This window comes from Danio rerio, chromosome 20 (assembly GCF_049306965.1).
Source record: "Danio rerio strain Tuebingen ecotype United States chromosome 20, GRCz12tu, whole genome shotgun sequence".
Lineage (NCBI taxonomy): Eukaryota > Metazoa > Chordata > Actinopteri > Cypriniformes > Danionidae > Danio > Danio rerio.
In genome coordinates this window covers 26,329,884-26,355,493 of record NC_133195.1, presented here as the reverse complement: position 1 = coordinate 26,355,493, position 25,610 = coordinate 26,329,884, and the positions used below count along the sequence as shown (strand labels likewise).

General features: G+C 34.3%; 1 protein-coding gene across 2 annotated transcripts in view; it reads right to left on the bottom strand.

Annotated features, from left to right (window-relative positions):
* The window catches only part of nek1 (NIMA-related kinase 1), an 83,746-nt gene that overhangs the window by 12,064 nt on the left and 46,072 nt on the right, over positions 1-25,610 (bottom strand). The window lies entirely within an intron of this gene.

Below are 25,610 nucleotides of genomic sequence, written 5' to 3'. Positions count from 1 at the left end.
AAACCCAACCCCAAAAAAATACAAGGACTGTTTGCAGTGACTGTGGATTAAATAATAATGTTGTATGGTTTCTTTTTTTTTCTTTTTTTTCTTACGATCCTTTTACTTCCAAATATTTTATATAAAGATTTTACTTAAAATAAAGTTGAATCTACTCTAATCTAATCTAATGTATTAATTTTATTTTGCCTGTGTATAGAGTATATATTTGACCCTTAAAGTGTCAGAAGCTTTCTCAGTGATGGGTTGCAGCTGGAAGGGCATCCGCTGCGTAAAACATATGCTGGATAAGTTGGCGGTTCATTCCGCTGTGGCGACCATAGATTAATAAAGGGACTAAGCGAAAAGAAAATGAATGAATGAATGAAGTGTCAGAAGCATCTGAATTATCTTTTGTGAATCAACAAGGAATACAGTTTTAGCTAAAATCTTTACCATTAGAACTGAGGGAAAAGGTCACCTAGTGTAACAGGTATGGAAATTGTAGTTCACTTTAATGAAGGAACTACAAAAATGTGTGTTTTACCTGAAGTGTTTATCTCAGTATACCTGAGATGTTTTTCATTCTCCTTTAAATTTCCAAGAAAGCTGATGTTTTTTTTTAATGTCCTGTTTCGCTTCCCTTTCTGCACATTTATACCTTTATTTTTCACATATATTTCATTGGGGTGACGTGGTGGTGCAGTAGGTAGTGCTGTCGCCTCACAGCATGAAGGTTGCTGGTTCAAGCCTCAGCTGGGTCAGTTGGCATGTCTGTGTGGAGTTTGCATGTTCTCCCTGTGTTTGCGTGGGTTTCCTCCGGTTGCTCCGGTTTCCCCCACAAGTCCAAAGACATGCGGTACAGATGATTTGCGTAGGCTAAAATTGTCCATAGTGAATGTGTGTGAATGAGTGTGTATGGATGTTTTCCAGGCATGGGTTGCGGCTGAAAGGGCTTCCGCTCCATAATACATATGCTGGATAAGTTGGGGGTTCGTTCCGCTGTGGCGACACCAGATTGGTGAAGGGACTAAGCCGAAAAGAAAATGAATGAATGAATATATTTCATAATTTTTGTGTTTTCACTTTGATTGAGATATTTGTTTGTCTAACTGAAGCATGTGAAGGCTAAATGCATTGCACTTTTCCTTTTAACAGATGAGTTATAAGGGCGAAGACATACTGTACAATCTGTGCTTTTGTTAACATCAGGTATGTTCTGTCACTTATTGTGAAGTTGATATTATTAGAAGTTTTATTCTTTCTCTCCCCATCTTCCCTTTTTTGCACTGACTGAACATGGAAGAGAGGAGTTATAAGGGCGAAGACACACTGTAAAATCTGTGCTTTTGTTTACATCACGAGTGATAAGCAGCCGTCACAATTGCTGATATCCGTCTGGTTATTCCCACATTAAAAAGAAAACACAACGCAGAACCGGTTACACTAGGTCTACACTATTGGTCTACATCCCAATCAGTGATTAAATTAAAAGCAAACAAAAATTTTGAGTGAACAATCATTACATTACATATCATTATCATCATCAACAAGAGCTAAACTGCCAAGAATATAATTCAAACAACATTGGATGAAAACAGTAAATTCATTTGTATCTGAAATATGATGATGCATCAACAATATACTACTTTTTTAATGGACCTAACCTTGTAATGCCTACTTTTAACATGCTGTTTGTGTAAAAATAGCATGCAACACTCATATTAAAGTACCAAAAGATAAATACTCTTCTCAAACAACAAATATTCTCTCACATCAATGTGAAACCTTCAGGTACACTAAAGCTTGGCATCTTTCCTTGGGCTTGTGGCTCAAAGGTCAATTTTCCGCTACCTTCCACATGCACACTGGCACACACAAAGGTTAACATGGAGGTAAGGTTGTCAGAAGATCGACCTGTTACCTCACTGGTGTGTAAACCATGCAGGAGACCTTTTAACATCACACGTCATTCTCATACAGACCCTCTTGTTCATCAGACACAAGCCCCCAAGGCTCTGATTGTGGTTCGTATCAGATCAAAAGCTTCCCTGTTAAACAATTATGGTCAAATACCTCATGGTTTATAAAACAGGAAGTGTTTTCCATTTTAAACACTCATTCTGGAATATCCCTCTTCTTCATTCATAAAAGAGGCTTTTATCATAAGACAGCCACTGGCTTCTCTCTTTAAAGATTCAGGAAATAAGGCATGTTTCTGGGTTTCATGACTAATAGTGTGGTCACATTTACTGTACTCTGCAAAATCCATTCATTTACAGTTCGTACTTGAGTGATTGAGAGTTTCTCTCATGATTTCTCTCATGGTTATACAATCTCGACTCGCTAACCGACAGGAATCTTGGTTCAAATGTGGCTCTGGTGCGAGCTGTTTTCTTAAAAATAAGTCAATGGTATTGACATTAAACCTGTGCCTTTTAAACCATTTGACCATTAAAATATCTCTGGAATTTTTTTAATGTGGCTGCAGTTTTTTTTTTTTAAGTCTCAATAAGGGGCAACACGGTGGCTCAGTGGTTTCCACTGTCGCCTCACAGCAAGAAGGTTGCTGGTTCAAGTCCTGGCTGGGTCAGATGACATTTCTGTGTAGAGTTTGCATGTTCTCCCTGTGTTGGTGTGGGTGTCCTCTCGGTTCTCTGGTTTCCCTCACAATCCAAAGACATGCAGTATAGGTGAATTGAATTTAACTATATTGAACTAAATTGGCTGTACGCTCTCAGTCACTGTGGTGGTTCCTTTTCAAAAGGTATGAATTTGTACCTAAAAGCTCTGTATAAATACCTCAAGGGTTCATATTAGTCCCTAAAAAGTACAAAAGTGTTCCACTTAAAATTTTCAGGTACTAATATATACTTTTGTGGTACCAATACGGACCCTTCAAGTACAAATGTGTACTTTTATTTCTGAGAGTGTAGTGTATGTGTGTGAAGGAGTGTGTATAAATGTTTCCCAGTACTGGGTTGCAGCTGCGTAAAACCTATGCTGGATAAGTTGGTGGTTCATTATGCTGTGACCACCCTGATAAATAAAGGGACTAAGCCTAAGTAAAATTAGCACATGAAAGTCTCCTTGAAATCAAAACAAAGTTTTTTTGAGTGTTATATTATGGCTGTTTTTGAAAAAGGAGAGGAGGTGCTCAATAGATTCCTGTTTCAGTGGGAATTATGCGAACACATTGAATAATGCTGCATGTTTCAAGGCATTTTAGGGAACCTTAAAAGGTGTGATCATATGTACTGTTGTTCAGCGCCTTTCTACAGCCAAAATCCAGTCATTTTAATAGGAGCTCATGCAGTTGGGATTTAAGTAGAAAGTGTTGGTCACACAATTCACTGAATTTTCACCAACGTGACGCACTTTTTAATACATTTTTTATGCTAAAGGGATCATTTATCAAACAAATTATGTCATAATTGTTCTCTCATGTTGAACAATGACTTCATCATTCAACATTAATGCTGTTCCAAGCCTGAATGATTTTGGAAGTAAAACTTGTATTTTTACATGTTTGAAAACCACACGGGGCCCCTTTGGCTTTCTTTAATAGATTTTTTTTAATAAACAGCTCTTTTAAAATGGCAATATGCTACAGTCATCCCATAATCATTTCAACATAACCAAAGTTTGCCAGCATTACCATCAACAGGAATTACATCATCAGTTTTTTTACCTCACTGACTCTTATTAAGACTCCATGAAGGTCTTAAGGCAGTGGTTCTCAAACTTTTTTCACCAAGTACCACCTTAGAAAAAAATTGTCTCTCCAAGTACCACCTTACGACGCTATTTTTTAACCAGAATTAAAAAATAGCGTCGTAGGCCAAATTAAGCAGCTACAGGTGTGCACAGTTTAAAAACGATACAGATTAATTCCTATTATTAAGAATATGTATTATTATCATTCATTTTAAACATTTGAAATAGTCTGAACATTAACTGTGCTTGCAGATAAAAAAAAAAAAGTTTTTAATAAAATGTGCTTTTAAAAGTTCATTAAAAAATGGCGCTGTTCTTAAAAAGTAAAAAGAAAACTGCTGTACTTAAATCTAAAGTATTCATTGTAGCCTATTCATCAAAAGCTGGAGATGTTGCTCGGACCTTATAAATATAGGCTATATGTCACATTCCTACACTTTCAGACAAATCTTGAAATATGTTAAATGTACATGACAGGGTTCATACAGGCACAGCCTTATGAAAAATCAATTACAGCACCTATTTTTTTTTTTTCAAGACTGACATGCTATGTATTGAAGACCTGAAAAGTATTCTCAGCAACCCATACAACATTGCATAGGAATAGATACAAATAAAAAACATAAAAAATAATATTTATTGATCATATTATTAATAATATAATAAACCTGCACTAAATGCTTGAGAAATCTTTTTTGTACTCAAGTAAAAATACTATTACACAGCTAAAATAACACAAATTTTAGTAAATAATATTAATATTAGGTAAAAGTACAAAGTACTCTTTTAAAAAGTACTAGTTGGTTACTTTTGAAAAAAAAATTTGATTTTCATTATGAAATCACTTTTTTACGTGGAAACCTGATTGAATGGTTTAATTGCTTAAATCCCAAAGCTACATGTATAGGAAATTGCACTAACAAAGAAAGTATGGTCGATTTTTCCTTTCATGACAATTAATCTTTTTCAATAGCACTGGTAAAACTACCAAATAATCTTTAAGGCCATAGAGACACTTTTTGCCAATTTTTTTAAACGATATTTACAAGCTTTGAAAGGTTTAATTGAAGTATATGGTAAAAAGATTTAAATGTAGCATTTTATTTACATATTTTACACTATTTTTCTTTACAATATGGCAAATTTGTTTCTTAAAAAGCTGTACATCACATGTAGATTTTATTTTACATTTAAGCTAATCTAAAATAGAAACTTTAAAAAAATACAAGTACACTGTCAGTAAAAAAAATAAAACAAATGACTTCATTTTACATGAGGTATTTAAAATATGACAACACTGCATTTATCAAAGCAGTGCTTTAAGAGCCTTATTGTTAATTTTGATAAATAAACAATAAGTAACAATGGATTGCTTTGACCTGTAATGCTTTAGGACAGATCAGAATACAGCTAAATGTGTAAATCACACAAATACCTCATCCAGAAACATTTCCAGCATAATTAATTTGTCGTAAAGAAAAAAAATAAAAAAATACACCTTTGCTAAAAGTAAAAGTGAAACTTATAAGTTTCATTTCACAACACAGCCAAATAAGAAGACCATTAGCATTGTCATCGATCATGTATCAATCTATTTCTTAATACTTGATTACTTTGAATACTTTTGACTAAATTTAGTCAAGGAACAAAGATAAATAAGATCGCGATTGTATTCAATCTGAGCACACAGGCGATCCTGAGAGGACTTGCAGTTCATTTGAAAAAAAAAGCCTATTTAAGAGCTCACATATCTGTTTTAGCGATTTGCGTACATGAATGCGCTCTCGTGTTAAAATAAAGCACTCGCCGCATTTGCAGAGATGAGTAATTGCGCAATACCTCCATTCCCGCGCCGCCATTCAGAATGTATTTAGAGGAGTGACAGGTCAGAGGCGAGTCGACTCGCTGTCGGAGAGCGAAACGTGTTTGTAGATCGTCAAAAAGGCAGGAAATATGTCCGCGGTTTAATTACTCTGCTAGACATCTCGATAGTGAAAACATCCGAGAAGCATTATTCCAACAAAACATTTGTTTTTAAGTTGTTTTTTCTGTCTCTGCAACACAGAAAGCATTCGTCCCGCCCTTACGTTTCACGCAACTAGACAAGGTCGACTGTGATTGGCTACTTTTCATGTCAGTCAAATCACGCTTCAGAATCAATTCTTAAACTTCGGAAACTGATTTATAGCAGCTTATGACACAGTGCACTAAAATAAACACTCTAAGCACAGCGCTGTGATCGTACGCTTCACAAAACAGCCAATGCTGATCACATCGATGTTATATTAGGCATTAAAGGGTTAAAAGTGTTAATTGTTTCTTTCATTATTCAGCGGTTCCTCCGCGTACCACTAGGAGGAAGCCCGCGTACCACTAGTGGTACGCGTACCACAGTTTGAGAACCACTGTCTTAAGGTAACCACTGAGCGGAAATGTAGTGTTCTTTATTAACAACAGAAAAGTAGTTCATAGACAAACTTTATGTGGCTTGAGAAAGCCTCGTGTGAAAGTTTAAAGTAGTTTAAATGTATAAATTACTGAAGTAGTTTTTAGGACGTTTAAAACAGTTATAACTACATTTAGATTAGCATGTTTCTAGTATAGATTGGCTTTTTTCTTGCTAGGCTGTTACTAGGGTGTTTTGAGTGGTTGCTAAAGGTGTTTGCTAAGATTGCTAAATATGCTTCCAGTATTGATTGTTATGTTTCCAATATGGATTACTATGTTTCCAGGATGGAGTAGTATATTGTTAGTATGGATCGGTATGTTGTTAGTATGTCCAATGTAAAGTAAATGGCAGTTTTTTACATTGGAAATGTATGTGACAGTTGCTAGGGTGCCGTAAGTGGTTGTTAGTTGTTAGTAAGTTGAAAAGTCATCAGTGGTTAGCAGATTGGTAATCTGAGTTAAATGAGTCCAACATTAAGTCTGTATGACAGTCTGGTGGAAAGTTAAGAGGTCAGAAAGTTTGGTCCAATATTAAGTCAATGGGACTTAATGCAGTATAGTTTGGAGGTGTGTAGTTAGTTTGGTGGTTGTAGTATGAACAGTCTAGGGGGTAGATGCATTCTTAAAATAGTCTAAGAAGAAGAAGAAGTTTATGTGGTATGACAGTATGTTGGCTTTCTCAAGCCACCATAATAATAATACTTACTACTTGACACAATGACTTGCATTTGTGCTCAGTTCTGATGTAAGTCTATGTGTACATTTAGAAGAATGAATATTATTGTGAATGGATGTTTTGTTTTTGTTAAAATTGGGTTAACAAAACATTTATTGAGGATTAAATCCCTTGTTTGCTGTTAAAGTGCTACACACTTGAAAATAAGACTTTAAAATAAACAGCTCTTTTTAAATGGCAATATGCTGCAGTCATTTTGACTTAACCAAAGTTCGCCAGCACTACAATCAACAGGAATTACATCACCAGTTTTCTACCTCACTGGCTCTTATCATGATGAAGAAATATATCTTGCAAGAATTTATTGCGTACAGCATAAGCAGAGTACACCCAAGGCAAAACGTGTAACCTACTTGCTCAAAAGAACAAGAGCATCTTCTCTGTTATGTTTATTTACAGCCCCGCATATATATCTAAATACATACACAGGTCGGGAAGCTGATAATTTATGTAGTGACTCATCTGTTTACAGAGCCTGAAGAGAATGTTATCGCCAACAGAGAATGCAGACGTGATGAATGTGCGACACAATGTTCAACTTGATGTCGAAAATGCCCTTTGTTATTAGTGTTCTGCTTGTCCTTTGTCTGCTGAAAGGACAAATTACAACATATAGCAGTGAGCAATTTGCACTCTTAAATAAATCATGCCACTATAACGGCAACATTTGGTAAGCAAGTGTGTGTAATTGAGCTGAAAGAGTTCATGAAGGGCTCATTTGAGTACATATGCATGCGAGTGCAGCGTGTGTTGTCATGCCTTGGCTAATGAGAACAATAAATCAGAGAGGGAAAAATAAATATGGCAAATATGTACGGAACACAGGAAGAGAAAAGGCGAGAGAGGAATAGTATTGCGAGGCCGAGAGCAAGGGAGAATAATAAAGAAGTTAGATTTATGGTGGCAGCGCTCTTGGATGTCAGAAGTGATCCCGCTGGAACTGGCAGCAGCCCTGCGGTCATATTTCACTGTTGCCGGGGGTCATTGAGCCCACCCCCTGAAGGGAGGGGCAGAGGCTGTAAAGCCTGGCGCAAATGTCTTGGATAACCCCGGTGGGAAGGCCTGCTTTGATTTATCACTGACCCAGTCACAACCCAGTCTGAGGTGGGACTATTCTGAACTTGGAACAACAGATGCAGATGTTTCACAATTACATGAATAAGCTTGTTTTCATCTTACAATAAGGTTGCATTTGTAAACAGTAGTTATAGTGTATTAACCAATATGGCCAAACAGGAAGGGGTTGCATTTAATAATTTCTGTCAATATTGATTTATAAATATATAATTGGTCATTGATTTTATTTTTCACTGTGCACGAATGAACTAACAGTATGTTTACACTACAGCATTTTCAGCCAGTGATAGAAAACCTCTAAAGCATTTTGATGTAAATATGCATTACAATAAACAACAGTTTTTAGACAGCGAAAAGCACACTTGTAAAAATATGTTTTAAAAATGTGAATAAAAAGTGTACATTTACAAAATGACATTGCCTACTACTAGTCTGGGATGCACAATTCCCTCTAAAAAAATCATATTTGAAAAAAAAAAATTCATGCTTGTTCATATTATTTGTGTAACTTATGGACCCTGACAACATAAGGATCCATGTGCAGTTCTTTAATAATAAGAATCAGACAGGCAATGGTCAAACGGGAACAAAACAAAGCATAAAGGTAATCAAAAATATGTGGTCAAAATACAGGCAAAAGGTCAAAACTGTTAAACAAAGAAAGGATCAAAACACGGCAAGACAAACCAGGAAATCACTTAGTAATGTTACATATCGAAAACAAAACTCAGGATTGTGTGTTGCAGGGGTGTCTTTATAGTCCAGTTAATGATTCACTGATGAGCTTCAGCTGTGTGTGTGTGTCACCATAAGTGATCTGAAACAGGTGTGTGTGAACAGGTAGAATGAGATTTGCGGTTCTTTTGGTGGCAGAATTGTAGTTCTCCAGCAATCAGTATGGACTAGATCGGTGGTTATTATGACAATTTGGTTAAAATGAGCTAAAACAACACAATTCAATATTTATTTTATAGAATGACAAATGTTGACAAGTATTTTAAATGCAGACATAAATTGTTAGAATTTATTTTCACTCATTTAGAAGATTTAGAAGAGTCTCCATTAAGCTTTTAAGGTCACCACAGAGCAGAAATGCAGGGACGCTTCATTAACAACAACAATACTACTTTACCCAGTCAGTGGCGTTTTGATGTCAATCCATGTATACATATAAAAGAAAGAATATTATTGTCATTGGCTTTTTTTTTTATTTGCTGTTGTTAAAATTGGGTTAACAAAACATTTATTGTAGATTAAACCCCTCGGTTGGTGTTAAAGTGCTATACATTTAAAAATAAAGGTTCTTTATTGATGGTTCCAGAAAGAACGTTTTACATCCATGTAACTTTGTCCACAAAAGGTTCTTTATGTTAATAATGATTCTTTATCTAAGAAAGCTAATTTGGGAAACCAAAAATGGGAACAACCAAAGGGCACTACTGCAAAAGCTACACTGTAAACTTGGTTGCCTTAAATGTTTAACCTGAATCAAATTAACCTTATGAGTTCATTGAACTTATGTTAATCTGAAGTAAAACAGCTTGTGTAACTTATAAAATTAAGTTAGAACATGATTAACTTAGTTCAATAAGTTATAATGAATAAAATCTTATCGTGACTTACTGATCATATCATTTTCTACAGTCTACTTTAGAGCCTATATTATTACAGAGTGTACTATGTACACTGTACTATTTTCATTATTTTTAATGAAATAATATGTTTGTGGCTGACAAATAACTTCACTACTTGGAAAATATTTTTTTGCACTATAAACACTCGTCAAAAATCACTTTTCACTTGCCATGGCTGTTATTTTTGCTGTAGGACAATCAGAGAGAATGTGGTAGAGAACGGATAATTTTATCCACGTGTGTTATTCTAGTTCATTCATTTGGAATGCTAGAAGCTGACGTTATCTGAACATATCAGTTACCAACCCACATTATTTTTCATTTGCGCTGGCCTCACTAGATTGCAGTGGTCATTATGGAAATGAGTGCTCTCACACTAATTTGCCCAGTAAATTCAGTCCTAAGACTAATAAATTTTGTAGCAATCCAAGCGGTTCAATTGGAATCAGCACAACTGAGAGCACTACGCAAGAAAGCTTTCCACGCAGTTTCCAAGCAAATTCAACACATTAACCAACGGAAACTGCTTGTTTTGAGAGCAAGTCTGGTGTCCAAGTCTTTAAGTTGCTATGTTTATGGAAAGCAGCTAACCATTTTGTTGACTGCAGTTTAAAAATGTTTGTAGAATAATGAAATTGTATGACATGACAAAAAGCAATGACAAGAATTTTCTTTATGTTACTTTAACTTATTCTAATAATTTAATCAGGCTTTAACTAAATCTCTTAATATTTTTAGTCAGCTTCAGTGTTTGGGTAACACGCTATAAGGAATGCAAGCTACGTAATAATATTACTTTTCCAAAATAATGAGTAAAGTAACACATTATGTTTAAAAATAAGCAATATTTTTTTACTTTTTACCTTGCTTCATTGGCTTTAACAAAATATATTGTGGAATAAAAATTACTTTAGGTTGAATCACACACTCAATGAGAGAACGTGCGGCGAGGGAACAGACAGTCGGCTCGACCAATCATCATCATCAGGTCTCTTTTTTTCACAGCAGATGAGTCAGTGTACTGCTCTAGTAACTGAATAACTCAGGATATTGGTTTATTTCGAGTCAGAGGGGGTATCTGGTATGTTAGTACTGAAGACGCAAACCGTTTCATAACAACCTTGTTCAATTTAATAAACTGGATCAACCGGTTCATTTAGAGGATCCAGTTAAAACAAACGATTCATTCGCGGATCGCCCATCATCACTAAAGGCAGTCAGAATCAGAAACAATGGCAGGCCGGAGACTTACATTTTTGCAACGGATTCTTGTATTTTGAACTTATCGAAAAGAAGTGGATTTGTAGTTAAGTGTAGATTATGTGTAAGTAAAACTCTTGGCAACTGCAATAAGCACGACATGGATGTGAAGCACTACACCCGCACCCCACCTCCAGCTAAACAACAAATGATGGACATAAGTTAACGTTCTCTAGGTAAAAACAATTAATTCGACTAAAAAAAAAAAGAAAAAAAGGTTACTGCTTTTATTGTTGAGGAGGTGCAGCCACTGTCTACTGTAAAAGTGATTACGTTTTGAAAAATAGTACGTTTTTTCCTCTTTTGGGAAATGATTTACTCATTTGTTAAGGCCACGTGAAGCAATTTATTTAATGTATAAAGCTCAAAGATTTATTTTGATTTAGGGATTTTTTTTATTTTACGGTTACTGTTTTGTTATTAAACATTTTAAAGGTTTAAAATCTGTTTTTGCTTTAATATAAATTATTTCATGTTAGTACTCTTAGGCTTTATTGCAGTCTTTATCTCAATGGACAATGAATAGCAAATACATTACATGCTTTCATTAATCTGCATATACAGTATGTAGAGTTCTGGGCTCAGAAAGTTCTCAAAATATATTTTATCCTACATTTTTTAAAGGTAAGTGAAGATGTAGCTTATATATATGTAGGTGGCTGTTAAATGCAGAGCTTCTCTATAAATAAATGGTGAAAAAAAATCTGCTGAAAGAGATCAAACCTCAGCTGGTAAGGAAAAGTAACTCAAAAGTAACATAACGCATTATTGTTTTATAAAAAGTAACACAACTAGTTACTTTTTTTGGAAGAGTAACTCAATATTGCAATGCACTACTTTCAAAAGCAACTTTCCCCAACACTGGTCAGCTTGATTGATGTAAGTTGAGATGACTAGAATACTTTATTTGTTTAAAACCAAATAATTAACCTCTTCCAGGTTAAGGTCCAAGGTGTTTTTTTTACATGCATTTTTGATTTCTCTCTGCTATTTGGGCTAATTGGAACCTAATTAGAATAAAAACCTAAGTATCATCTTTTGAAATGATAAACTTGTAGAGAAAAAATTATGTCCATATATGTGGACTTGTGGTCCGAATTTACATAAAACACTTTTTCCTGACTATTTTTGTAATGCATATTTAACATATACATTTTTTGAACATGTTTTGACTAACAGAAAGTAAAAACAAAACCTTTTTCCCAATTTTGGACAGTTAAAAATAGTGTTTAGGACATTTCATATGCTGCAAAACAGTTGCAGTATGACACTGTATGTCTGTAGCAAATATAAAACATTCAAAGTATTTTAAATAGCCACTTAAGAGTTAAAATGTGCTGTCCACGAATGTGGCCACTAAACCCTAGGAGGATAAGGCAGCAAAATTTCTACATTGTAAGGGTCAAAAATTCATCCAAATATGCAAACTATAAACGTAACACACAAAAAATGCAGATTGTTGTTTGTTCAAACTATACTGAATAAAATATTCAAAGATTCTTTGTTTGTTTAAATTCAGCGCAAATAAATTGTTTGCAACAATTTTGCAGACATCCTTTTTTTCAGTGTACTCATTTAATATTTTATTGCAACAACTGATTTGCTTTATGTTCAATCCACTTACATTTGTAAAAACTAATGAGTTAACTTAATTCCTTTATGTTGTCCCAACACAAGTCGTTTAAGTGGAACCCAGCATTTTTTACAGTGTCCTACCCATGCATTGATACGCTCACACATCTTTATTCTTTGAATAAAAGCAGAAAAAACGAACGCTATTACACTCAAAGTGCCAGAGCTAAAAAGTTATGCGAGCTTTTATTTTTTCACTCGAGTGAGTTTGTGATCAGTAATTTGCAGCCACGCACACACTAAAGCGCCATTCTGACACGTTTGAGGCGACAGCTGTGTCACGGGCAATAAAAAAGCATGGAGAGCTTGAGCGAGAGAAACAGATAGGAGAAAGAAAGAGAGAGAAGAGACGTGACAAATGCTTTTTCCTCAAAACACGAGAGCCGGCTCTGACAGACAGAGTAATGGATTCCGGGATCTTCTGCTGCTTGAACGCATCTGTTTTCCCAAGGCCGTGACAATCTACCACGACCATCTAAATCTTCAAAACTATAAATTCATGAAGTAATGTCAGACACAGAAGCAGTGCTGTACATTCTTTGGTTTCATTTTGGAATATCAAGATGATAATAGAAGTAGGGTTATTTATTCTAGGCTCTTTACAGCGGTACAGTCGTAACTCCATTAATAAATAACACAGCTTTTATATAACTTCCTTGAACTTGGTCAACCATCTTCAGCTAGATGTGATTTTATTGTAGCTGTCACTGAATGTCCTTTGCTCGGGCCAGAGTTTAGCAGTGGATTTGACATTATAGGGAGACCCTACTGTTTTATTGTTATGAGGGGCGTTGGAGAGGACAGTGACTTGTCAGTTCAAGTTTCACAGCATTTCCCTTTATTTATTTTTTTCTCCTGAGAAAGTCTTATTTCTTTTAGCTTGGCTGGAATCCATTTTTAGGGTCAATAATATAAGCCCCTTTAAGAAATTGAAGAGTTCAGATGCAAAAACCTAAGTGCCATCTTCTTCTATGATTATTTTTCTTAGCCCATGTTTATGTTTTAGTAATTTCATGTTAAAAGTGATGAAAAAACTATTCTTTGACAAAAGTGAAATTACTGAATCAAGACACAGGAGCCTGAGAATATAATGCTAATATTAGAAGAAAACTTCAGATGGCACTTAGAGGTTTTTGCATCGGAGGTCTTCAATTATTAGTATTTGTTTTACTTTATTTTTTTAATATATAATTTTTTACTTTATTGCTCCGTTATTGTTTTTCAAATTAATTTTATTATTATTTTTTACTTTATTTTTTATTATTATTTTTCTACTTATTGTCCCATTATTGTTTTTTTTTTGCTTTTTTTATAATATTTTTACTTTATATTTTTGTTATTATTCTTTTACTTTATTTTATTATTATTATTTTATTTAATATTATAATTTTTTTACATTTATTTATCTTAATAATAATATATTTTTCTTATATAATAATAATAATAATATATGAAAATGTTCATATGATTTATTTACAATACAGTTTGTAAAGTAATCTTTTCTGTCTTTTAGTAGATATATTATATGAGAGACTTTGTTTACCAAATAAGTAGATCTAATCTTTTTTATTTACTGTATTAAGTTTTTAGTTACGATATTCTCAAAATCATTCCACATAAATCCATAGATTTTTTACAAAATTCTCAGCAGAAATAGCAAAAAAGTCTGCAGATTCTGTCTGGCCCTAGTTATTAAAAAAACATTTTCTTACAAAAAAACTGTTATATTTTTAAAATGTGTAGAAAAGAATCTTGTCTCTGTTACATTTGGGCAATATTTTAAAAAGAATAGAATTTTAGGGCTAGGATTTTTTTTTCTTGAAATACATTCAAGATGTTCACACAATTAATTAGCAATAAAAAAAATCCTAGCTTAACTTATTCCTAATAAAAATTGCATTAATTCTTAATTAATTAATTAATTCCTTCATATATATTTTTATTTATTGATTTAAGGGGTCTTAGAAAAAAAGCTTTAAACTTTATAAACTTTATAAACCTGTTATTCAAATGGTTTATATTTGTGACTGAAAATCAGTTATTCCAGAAGACATTTTTTCCCTTACATTCTTGCAGTTAAAACATTATTACTGTGCTAATAAAATGAATAACATTAAAAATATGAAATTTTAGAAAATGTGGTTTATTACAGCACTATTACAGTGTAATATAGTGAAAGTTTTTAGCCAATAAAATTGACAATATTTTAGAACGAGCTGACACAAAGCACAAACTCTCACATCCAGACTTAAGCAAAATGTGTCACAACACTGATCGCCCCACATAAACACACTATGCGCCAAATGTTCCTGGCAATTCGTCATCAAACACATCCTGCGTTCTCTTTCCCATTCTAACCCATTTAAATACATCCATCAATAAACTCTTAACAGCCCATGCTATTGATAACTCCACTGCTTCTGTCCCCACTGGACCGAAGCGGGTTATTGAATGTGTGTTTCCACACCAGAGACAGTTAATAGTGCAGAGGTTAATGAAAGAGTGATATTAATCTGCCTTCAGGTGGGGGAGGTTTTTAACTCAACCTAACCTACTTTAACAAGCCCACGGAGAGAGACTGTACAAATAAAGCAGATCTGCGTTTCAACTCCCAGAGAGACAAAGACTCTGCAAAATTATACCTGCAGGCAAAACACTTGTCAGATACGGCACAAAGCCACTGGTCAAATTAGTGACGTCAGATATGAGGCATGAACCATTCATTCATGTGTGTGTATGGCAAGCAGAGTGTGATTATGTATGTACACTCTAAAGAATGCTGGGTCATTGTAAAATAACGTTGGGTCAAACATGTAAAAAAACAACTGTTGGGTTCAAAATGTAAAAAAAAAAATAACCAAACGCTGGATTTATCCATATTTGACCATCGATGAGTTATTAAAACCCAACACTTTTTATGTATAAATCATCCTATAATAATATTTAAAAAATGTAATAAATAATTTTTTTGTTTAAATCTTATCAAATATATATTCAGTTTTAATGATTCACACTTGCCAAACTCAAGTTGCTTTCTTTTTTCCTTTTAATGAAAATAATGTTTTATTTATGTTCTCTCCGTGTTACTCTAGTAACAGAGCTTGACAGCAACAGTTTTTTTTTTTAGCCAAAGCATTGCTTGCATAAATGCTAAGAGCACAAGACACTAATGAAGTCATGTTTAAAAGAACATTTAAAATTGGGGTAAGTTTAACTATTTTTTTTTTTACATAAAAAAATTCACAGTGAGAGTACGCATTTCATCCATTTTAGTGCTAAATATCATGGAGGGAAAAGTGATTTTATTTTCTGTATCTTATATTATTGTTTGAAGTTCCATGGATTTAAAGGGAACCTACTGTATTATGCCCCTTTTTACAAGATAAGTAAACAGTAAATAGTAATAATAAGGATAAATGTAGTGTGTAAGTTTCAGCTCAATATACCACACAAATAAGTTTTTATAACTCTTTGAAACTGCCCCTTTTTAGGTTTTGATCCAAATTGTGACGTTTTAGTGACTGTCGCTTTAAATTGAAATGAGATTGTGCTCTTTTCAAAAGAGGGTGGAGCTATAAATGCCCATGTCCCCTGGTGTTTAAAGCATAGACTGTAAAATATATGGACGTAGTATCCGTGACGTCACCCATTGGTTTCTAAAGAGCGCAAAAGAAGCCACAAGTAGGCGCGGCCAACCGTCGCCATTTTGTTCACGCGTCATCACACCCACGGCGGGACACCAAACAAGGGCAAAGAGGCGGAGAGTGAGCGGAGCTACAGACACCTGCTGGTATTTAGCTTGGACCTGGTTCAGACACTTTTTACTTTGAGAAAACGCTAAATACTATCACCTGTGACTCGTTTGTATTCTGACCACTTGTGCTTGGTTGTACACTATATCAGTAAAGTGTTTAGACTTTTAAAAACACTGCTATAATACATTGAGCCACTAAACATTGTTCTTATGACGTTTTTCAACAGGAGGAAAACGCGAATTACTTCCAAACAATTCAGATATAGTCTGTGTTAGTTAATGTAAGACTATTGATGAAATCCAGCATAACACTGTATGACAACGCTTCAGATGACTGTTCTAGAGCCTACAGCTAATCAATCTGACAGATTCTGGAGTGCATTACAGCTCTAAATATAAATATAAATGATAAATGATCTTAAATAAATCAAATACATGTATAAGTTAGAGATGGTATATAAGTATGTAACTTTACTCACATGGGAAACGGAGGCCACGTGAATGGTTTGTGAGCACAATTAAGTTCACTCAGCATGCCATGCCATCTAATAATTGTAGGAAACAAGTCCAAAAGGCAGTTGACTGTGTAAAGCCGATAAATATGCCGAGTACGATAAATATGCCGAGTTCAGTGGCTAATCTGCAGGATTCAGCTGAGGTGACGTGACGGCGACCAACGAGACCTAGCTGTCACTCAAGTGGCCACTCCCTTAATTATGCAAACTTAATATAACTAAATATAAAGGAAACTGATGAGTTATAAAAAAATTCACCCCCTCACAGTTGTCATGAAGGGTAATATTAGCCGTATTAACCAAAATCTTTTTTTGTACCAGGCTGTAAAAACCTTTTTTTCTGCTGTAAAGTTGGCCATTCTAACAGTGGGCTCAATTGAAATTTGCTCTGTTTTGGAGCCAGGAGCGGCCAGGACTAGCAGAATTTCGGATGAATTGCAGTTTTAGTTACTTCCGTATTGGCTTCCTGAGAGAGAGCGGGAGGTTGCCGCATGGTTTAAAGTTGCAAATTAAATACTGTAATCAGGGCTTTACATTAACAACCACCAACCTGCCAAATGCGGGTAGACTTCAGCTCTGGTGGGTTAGACAGACACCTCCACTGGCCACTTTGGCTGTCTGGAAATCATTTTTAGATTGTAGTTTTCTTAAAAGCAGGGTTCAACAATAAGCATGGCCCAATATTCGTGCAAATTTGTTATTAGAATCAAGAAGCAGCATGACAGACAAAATTAACTGTGTTCGTGTGAGCAAAAGAATGGTGAATACAGAATGAGAGGATGATCACTCGTGCTAACAGCTGATGTGATGCGCACAACTGTTAAAAAGCGTGTGCACGCTCCCGTTTACTTGCACAAAGCAACTGTGCTTAGAGAAAGAGCAAGGGGTGTGATTGGTTTCCTTTGAAATAGACTGGACAAAGAGCGATGATTGTGCACCCACAGTCCTGCTGCTTTCAAGAGCACAAGATTTAAAAAAATACACATGTTCTTTTATAAGCAGCAGCAGTCACTGCTTTCATTTTAGTTATTCTTAGAAAAGATTATTAACAGGCCTAACATTAACCATGTGCATGGTATGTTTCACCTGCTTTCTTTTGCTTCCAGTCATTTTTGTTAATATGGTTTAACTATCATTTTTTACAAAAAAAATGGCTTTAATGGGAGATTACTCCGTTTATGTGTAGTTAACTGGTGATCTGGGACTTTTAGCCAGGACAGATTACTGTGCATATTTTAGATATATGACAATAATTAATTTTTAAATGTAATGTTTTTTAAAGAAAAGTTTTGTTGAATTAAAAAGTGAACATATAACTACATAAAAAAATTGTGGCTAAAAAATACTTATTTGGTGTGGTCAGAGATAAATTTGGTAAATTCTTAATTTTGAGCCCTAAAAAGTCGTGAAATAAAAACCGATTGCATTGTGACACAACCCCTTTGCTCATGCACACTGAGCAAGCTAATACACAACACACACAAGAAGTTAAATGAATGAGAAGGCATGTGGACATAACACATCTAAATCAAGTCATTTCCCAACAAGAAAAGTGTGGCTAGTGAAAATGAAGAGTGGCTAGTAATGTGGGAAATCTACTGGCCACAGTGGCTGATGATCAAAAAAGTTAATGTCAAGTCCTGACTGTAATTGAGTAGTTTTTTTTAGGAATTAGGTAGTTTTGAAAATGTGTAATTTTACTTTCTCTTCAGTACATTTTAGTGCAGTATCTGTACTTTACTCCACTACTTTCCCTCAACCGGCAGTCACTACTTTATTTATTCCTGTCTATGGGGATTAGAAAAATCAGTTCAATCAAATCGCACATAGAAGGTAAATCGTGTCATACTGAACAACCTCAAGACATGAACACTTTATAAATGCAGAAAACTGTTTGAAAGCATTAAAAGTGCCCAAGGAGATTTCCAAAACCATCACACGCAATGATCGAGAGACTGTTCAGACTACATGTCACTGATGAGAGGACGACGGATGTTTACTGTACATGACCGAAATTCCTTTAAACAATAACTAAATGCTCTACAGAATGTTGTTTACACACACAAATTACATGTAAACGCATCAACCTTTCACAGTGTAATACTCACTACTCTTGAGCACTTTTAAAAGGTCTACTTTTTACTCATACTTTGAGTAAGATTTACAGCAGATACTTTTACTCTACTTGAACTACATTTTTAGGCAAGTAATGGCACTTTACTTGAGTATGACTTTTCAGTACTCTTAGCATCACTACCTATGTGTCACCTAGTGGCAGATGGCTGCTTCTCCCTCAGGGTTGTTTATGCTAATGAGGGAGAGCTGGTCACTAATGGGCGGGGCTTTCTCCCTCTTATGACATGTACAAAGGGAAAATGTCAATTAAAGTGTTTCTACAGAATGTTTTTATGATTTGTGGTTATAAAAAATAGAATTAATAATTTTTACTGTTAGAGGCTGGATATATTCACAAACTGTTGCCACACAATTGTGTTCAAAACCCTTATAAAAGTGATATTTACATAATAGATCCCCTTTAAAGACAAAGCATGGGACACTAATTGATTTACGGACAGACATTTTATAAGATAAATGGCATTTAATAAATGCCACAATTTAATTTAGCAGAATTGGGGAAATAAAATATTCAGGGACTTAAATAAAATAAATAAAACATTCCAAAAACAAAAATAAAATAATTAAATACAGTAATACTGAATTATACAGTCCTATATAAAATACACAGGCAAATTCAGACAACAAGAAGGCATGATTTTAACCTACAGTCAAACCCGAAACTTTTATTAACTTTTTTCCGTAATGATGCCTCTTGTACAGCATCTTATTATCTTTTAGGAGAAGCCTGTGTCATTTTCAAGTAGCAACCTCCCGTTTTCCCTCGTGAAGCCAATACAGAAGTAACTAAATCTGCAACTCATCTACTCGCCTTAAGGGGTTGGCTCCAGGAAATCCAAATGTTCACTGACTGCAAGGCTAAATTGGCCAGTTTTACAGCTGATAAAACATGTTTACAGCCTTGTACAAAAGATGGTTTTGGTGCATATAAATATTATTACGCTTCATGACAACTGTGAAGGGGGTGAATGTTTTTATAACTCATCCGTTTAGCTTTTATTAAGTTATATTGAGTCTGCATAATTAAGGACGTGGCCACCTGAGTGACAGCTAGGTCTCACTGGTTGCCGCCACTTCACCTTCACTTCAGCTGATTCCAACTGATCAGCCACTGAACTCGGCATACACATCGTATTTTTGTTCTGTTTTATGCAGCTGATAATGAAGTACTAAGCGTTTCTCCCAAAGAAAAGCCAGTCTAAGCAAAACACTAGCAGGGCGTTTGTAGCTCCACTGACGCTCCGCCTCTTTGCCCTTATTTGGTCAACCGCAGTGGGTGTGATGACGTGTGAACAAAATGGCGACGGTTGACCACAATACTTGTAGCTTCATTTGTGCTCCTCAGAAACCTATGGATGACATCACAGATATACAGCCATATCTTTTACAGTCTATGGTCCTTTCTGGTAAAAACAAAGCAACTTTAAAAGCAACAACTTACTGGTTAAATAAAAGTAACTTTTTGTCAGAATTTGCCAGGGTTATGAATAATTTCGGGCTTGTCTATTTATAAGACATAATAAAATATTTTTTTTCTCCCCCTGAAAGATACTTTGATATACAAAAATAGTCACATTATTAAAATAATCAAAAATACATTCATAAATAGTTTTTTACAGCTTAGTATCTTTATTAATCAGCGGAATGAACCACTAACTTATCTAGCATAAGATTTAAGCAGCAGATGCCCTTCCAGCTGCAACCCATAACTGGGAAATACCCATACAATCATTCACACTTATACATTACGGACAATTTAGCTTAGATAATTCACTTATAGCGCATATCTTTGGACTGTTGGGGAAACCGGAGCACCTGGAGTCCAGTGCTACGACATCTTCACTGCATGTCAGTGTGAGGTATGGACTAAATTGTGCTCTGGCAGCTAACAAAAAAATGACCGGTAAAGAAATAACATGTTAATGACAACAATACCCTAGACCAAGACCAGCACATCAATTCAAAATATCTGTGGGATTACTGAAAGACTGAAATGGAGAAATGTAACATCCAGCTTCAAAGATTCTTTACTGGACATAGAATATTCTTGAGATATAGCCGAAATTCACTCACTTACACACAGTATAGAGTCCGCCTTTGCGCAACTGCGGCGAGTTGCGTTTATTGAAATTGGCTATAAATACGGACCATCCTTGAGCGGAGACAGAGGAGACTTCACAGCCAGCCATCAAGCTTCCTTTCGTTTCTTTAATTTAATGTTTTGTTTTCAAGTCTTACTTTGCTCTAATTTGTTAATTGTTGGGTTGTTTAGTCTTTGGTTAGTATTGTATGTTGTTGGAGAACGTGAGTTATTGATTCTTTATTCATTCTTATTTAGTTGTGACACATGATCTGTTGAATTGTTTTGGTTGTAATAAATTTATTAATTTAGACAACTTAGTTCATGTGTACTCTTTATGTTGCGTTCCCTTCATGACTTAATTATTTTGATTTGTTTAAAAAAAAGGGTTCGTAACAGAAACCCACACCAACACAGGGAGAACATGCAAACTCCAAACAGAAATGCCAACTGACCCAGCCGAGGCTCAAACCAGTGACCTTCTTGCTGTGAGGCGACGGTGCTACCCCCTGTGCCACCACTAAAAATACAACCTTTAAAAAAAAGAAGAAAAAAAAATAATGACTACACAGACAAGCCTTCCTTTTTGACACGCATATTGTCTATTGGGAACCTAAACCAGGAAGTCAATTAACTCAGCTCTTGGGATTTGATAAATGGGTAAAAGAGGGTGAGACGAGGATAACAGCTTTTTCTTGTGCAATTCATTCTGCTGTCTTCCTCCACTCACCCCATCAGTCATGAACATATTACACATTCCTCCAGTGTCCGCAAGCCCTGATTAAGAGTCCACCCAAACTCTACGACTCCTGACCGACCATGAATATATCCAACATCATATCAATGCAATCAGTCACTCAAATCTTTATATATCACCAACTCAAGTTTCTCTTCCAATGGCAAATGCGTATCATCCTACTGGTATTGCTTGGATCATAAATAATTAATTACATAAGTTTTATTTTTAATTGAAGCTTTTCAGGTGCATTAATCGTAATGGTGTGATTAATGACGCCCTGCCGTTTCGAAAATTGCAGTACTATATACGTCTTCCTCTAAATTAAAAGCCATTTGCATGAGAATTAAATCCTGCTATTATGAAGAAAATAAAAATCCAGTGCTCCATCCATCAGTGGTTCTTAGATGCAGTCATTTATTCTCCCACAGGATCAGGTAGCTCAATTTGCATACAAAACCATCAAAAAGGAATAATTAACTGTGACAATGGATATAAAAAAACCCACACACAATTGAGTTTACGTTGAACAAAGCATGAAATAGAGTTAGAAATGAAAAGCTAATTGATATCACAGAAAGTGTTTGCTGAGGAAAAGTGCTTATTGAAGGTTTAAAAAATGTAATTTAGTATTGAACTGATGTTTCGCTGCCACTTTTTTTGGGGGATAAATTCAAAAGAATTATCAATTATCAATTATGCTGTCTAGGTATGAAGAGAAAGTCATTTATCAATCTACATGCACAATTATTTTGAATGAAGCCTATTTTGTTTACTACGGCTGCACATGCAAATAGTTGAAGTCAGAGTTCTTAGCCCTCCTTTGATTTATTTTTTATTTTTTTATGTATTTCCCAAATGATGTTTAACAGTGCAAGGACATTTTCACAGCATGTCTGATAATAATTTTTCTTCTGTAAAAAGTCTTATTTGTTTTATTTTGGCTAGAATAAAAGCAGTTTAAAATTTTTATTTTACAATAAATTTCTGTTATTTACCGTCTTTTATTTTACTGTCAATTTCTTTCATTTAACATCTGGTATTTTACGATAAAATTCTGTCATTTAATGTCTGGTATTTTTCAAAAAAATTTTGTCATTTTCGTTTTATATTTTATGGTAAATTTCAGTCATTTAACGTCTGTTATTTTACGGTACATTTTTGTAATTTAACGTCTGTTATTTTGTGGTAAATTTCTGTCATTTAACGTATATTAATTTACGTTAAATTTCTGTCATTTTGGTTGAATTTTTTGCGGTAAATTTCTGTCATTTAACGTCTGTTATTTTACGGTCAATTTCCGTCAATTAACGTCTGGTATTTTACGGTAAAATTCTGTCATTTTCGTTTGATATTTTACAGTAAATTTCTGTTATTTAACGTCTGTTATTTTACTGTTAATTTCTGTCATTTAATGTCCATTATTTTATGGTAAATTTCTGTAATTTAATGTGTTATTTTATGGTAAATTTCTGTAATTTAACGTGTTATTTTATGGTAAATTTCTGTAATTTAACGTCTGTTATTTTACGATAAATTTCTGTCATTTAACATCTGGCCTTTTACAGTAAATTTCTGTCATTAAACATCTGTTATTTTACAGTCAATTTCTGTTGTTTAACACCTGGCTTTTTACGGTAAATTTCTGTCATTTAACATCTGCTATTTTACGGTAAGTTTTTGTCATTTAACATCTGGCATTTTATGGTAAATTTCTGTTATTAAACATCTGTCATTTTACTTTTTTTTAGCACCCCAGCTGTAATTTATTTACAGTGCATGGTGTCCTGGCCAAATTCCCTTTATAGGCCCTTTACCAACCATGGCCTCCTAATCCTTACCATCCAATACATTGACTCTTATCACTCTCCATTCTACCTATAGCTGGTGTGTGTTAAGCGCACTGGTGCAGTTGTCCTGTGGCTGCTGTTGCATCATCCAATGCACATTGGTGGTGGTGTGGAGAGACAAGCGCTTTGGGTGTATGGGCATACACGATAAATATGCTTTATACACACATTACATTTCATTACATTCTTGACAAAAATAAAGAATATAACCCATTTAAAGTAACAGATTTCTTTTTGAATACATTTTTAAATATGGTTTACTCCTGTAATAGCAAATTTTGAAAAACTTTGGAAAGCATATCTAAATGATTTCCGAAGGATCATATAACAGAACACAGGAGTAATGATACTGAATATACAGCTTTGCTATTACAGGAGTAAACCATATTTAAAAATTTATTCAAATAGAAATCCATTACTTTTAATTTAAAAATAAATAGAAATACAAACATCACAGCATTAAATTTAGCATTCACTGTAAAAATGGTCTTGAGCATTTTTGTTTTCTGATACAAATCAAAAATTGCGAAAAAAAGAAAATTGTTATAGCAAAAAAATTGAGTCTTGTTTTCTGAGCAACAAATGAGTACATTACATTACAATACAATACAAATGAGTATATTTCTAAAATTACTTTTCTTTTTGAATTGTCAAAAAATTGTTTTGCCCGGTATGACAGATATTCGTTGGATTTAATGAGAAACTTGTTTCATTTTGATCAGTTTTACAGAAAACAAGTTATCTTCAATCTTTCAATTTACAGTATGTTGATTAAGCGTCTTAAGATATTTGTAGATTTTGGACTGGAAAACTGAGGAAGAACATGACTTTTACAGAGAGATTAGTAGTTACGGTAGGCAAAGCTAATCAAACCTTATAAAATAAAGTAGAAAAACAAAGAAGATTTGTACTAAGTTGTTTTTTAAAAACTTTACATGGTGCTAATATAGATAAGTTATTTTTAGAGAACATATTGATGTAGTGCCATTGAAGATTTTTAGATTTCTTTTTAACCTAGTCTTAAAAATCTTACATTTACTTTTAGAAAACCCACAAAACTACTCTGATTACCATCAGTGACAAATACAGTGATATATTTTTCTTTTCAGAATTTTATGATGATAAAAATACAGCATTCATTTGTTTATCAGTTTATGAACACTTTGGGTTAGGGCTGCACAATATATCGTTTCAGCATAGATATCGCAATGTGATCATTCACAATAATCACATTACGAATATATGCAATGCTGAGTCTGCATTATACTTGATCATTTTGCAAGTGTTTTTTTTTTTTTTTTTGAGGCCTGTGACTCTGTGAGGGTTTTAAAAGCATTCAGGCGTAAGAAATTGTAACTTTGAAAAATGAACAACAATTAATTTTATCGAATTGTTTATAAAACAAAGACAGTATTAGTGCAGTATTATTTTACTTTTGATTGTTCAATTACTGTATAACTGAATACAGTTTGACTTCTCTGAAACAATAAAACACTTTATTTATTTAGTATCTTTTTCTATATTGAATTTGCTTGTAGATTTTTTTATTATATTTTATGCACTCCTATCCCAATCAATCTAAAATGATAACTTCATCCCAAATAAATATTCAACTCATCTACTATTTATATCATAATATATAAGTAACAGAATAAAAAATATCACAATGTTAGATTTTTCCAACATTGTGCAGCCCTACTTTGGATCTATCAAAAGCATCCTCATCGAATTTCGATTTGTCCTTGACTTTTGAACAGTAGTGCATGTCAATAAAAGATTACCTTGCTCTGCATATACATGAATGGTTTTGCAGAGGCTTGATGTAATGAAAGCAAACACTATATGACTCAGGAAATCTGGCACAGACACAACTACTACACACACCCACAACAGTTTGTGGTTGTCTGAGAATGTGCGGGTGTTCTGTGATAAGGGGAAACCCCTACACACTTCCAGCCAACTCCTGTGACAGCTGCACGCCTGCTGATGATTGACAGCTCAACAGACCAATCAGGCTGAAGACAGAGGAAGAACGGCCCGAAAATAGATACTGGCA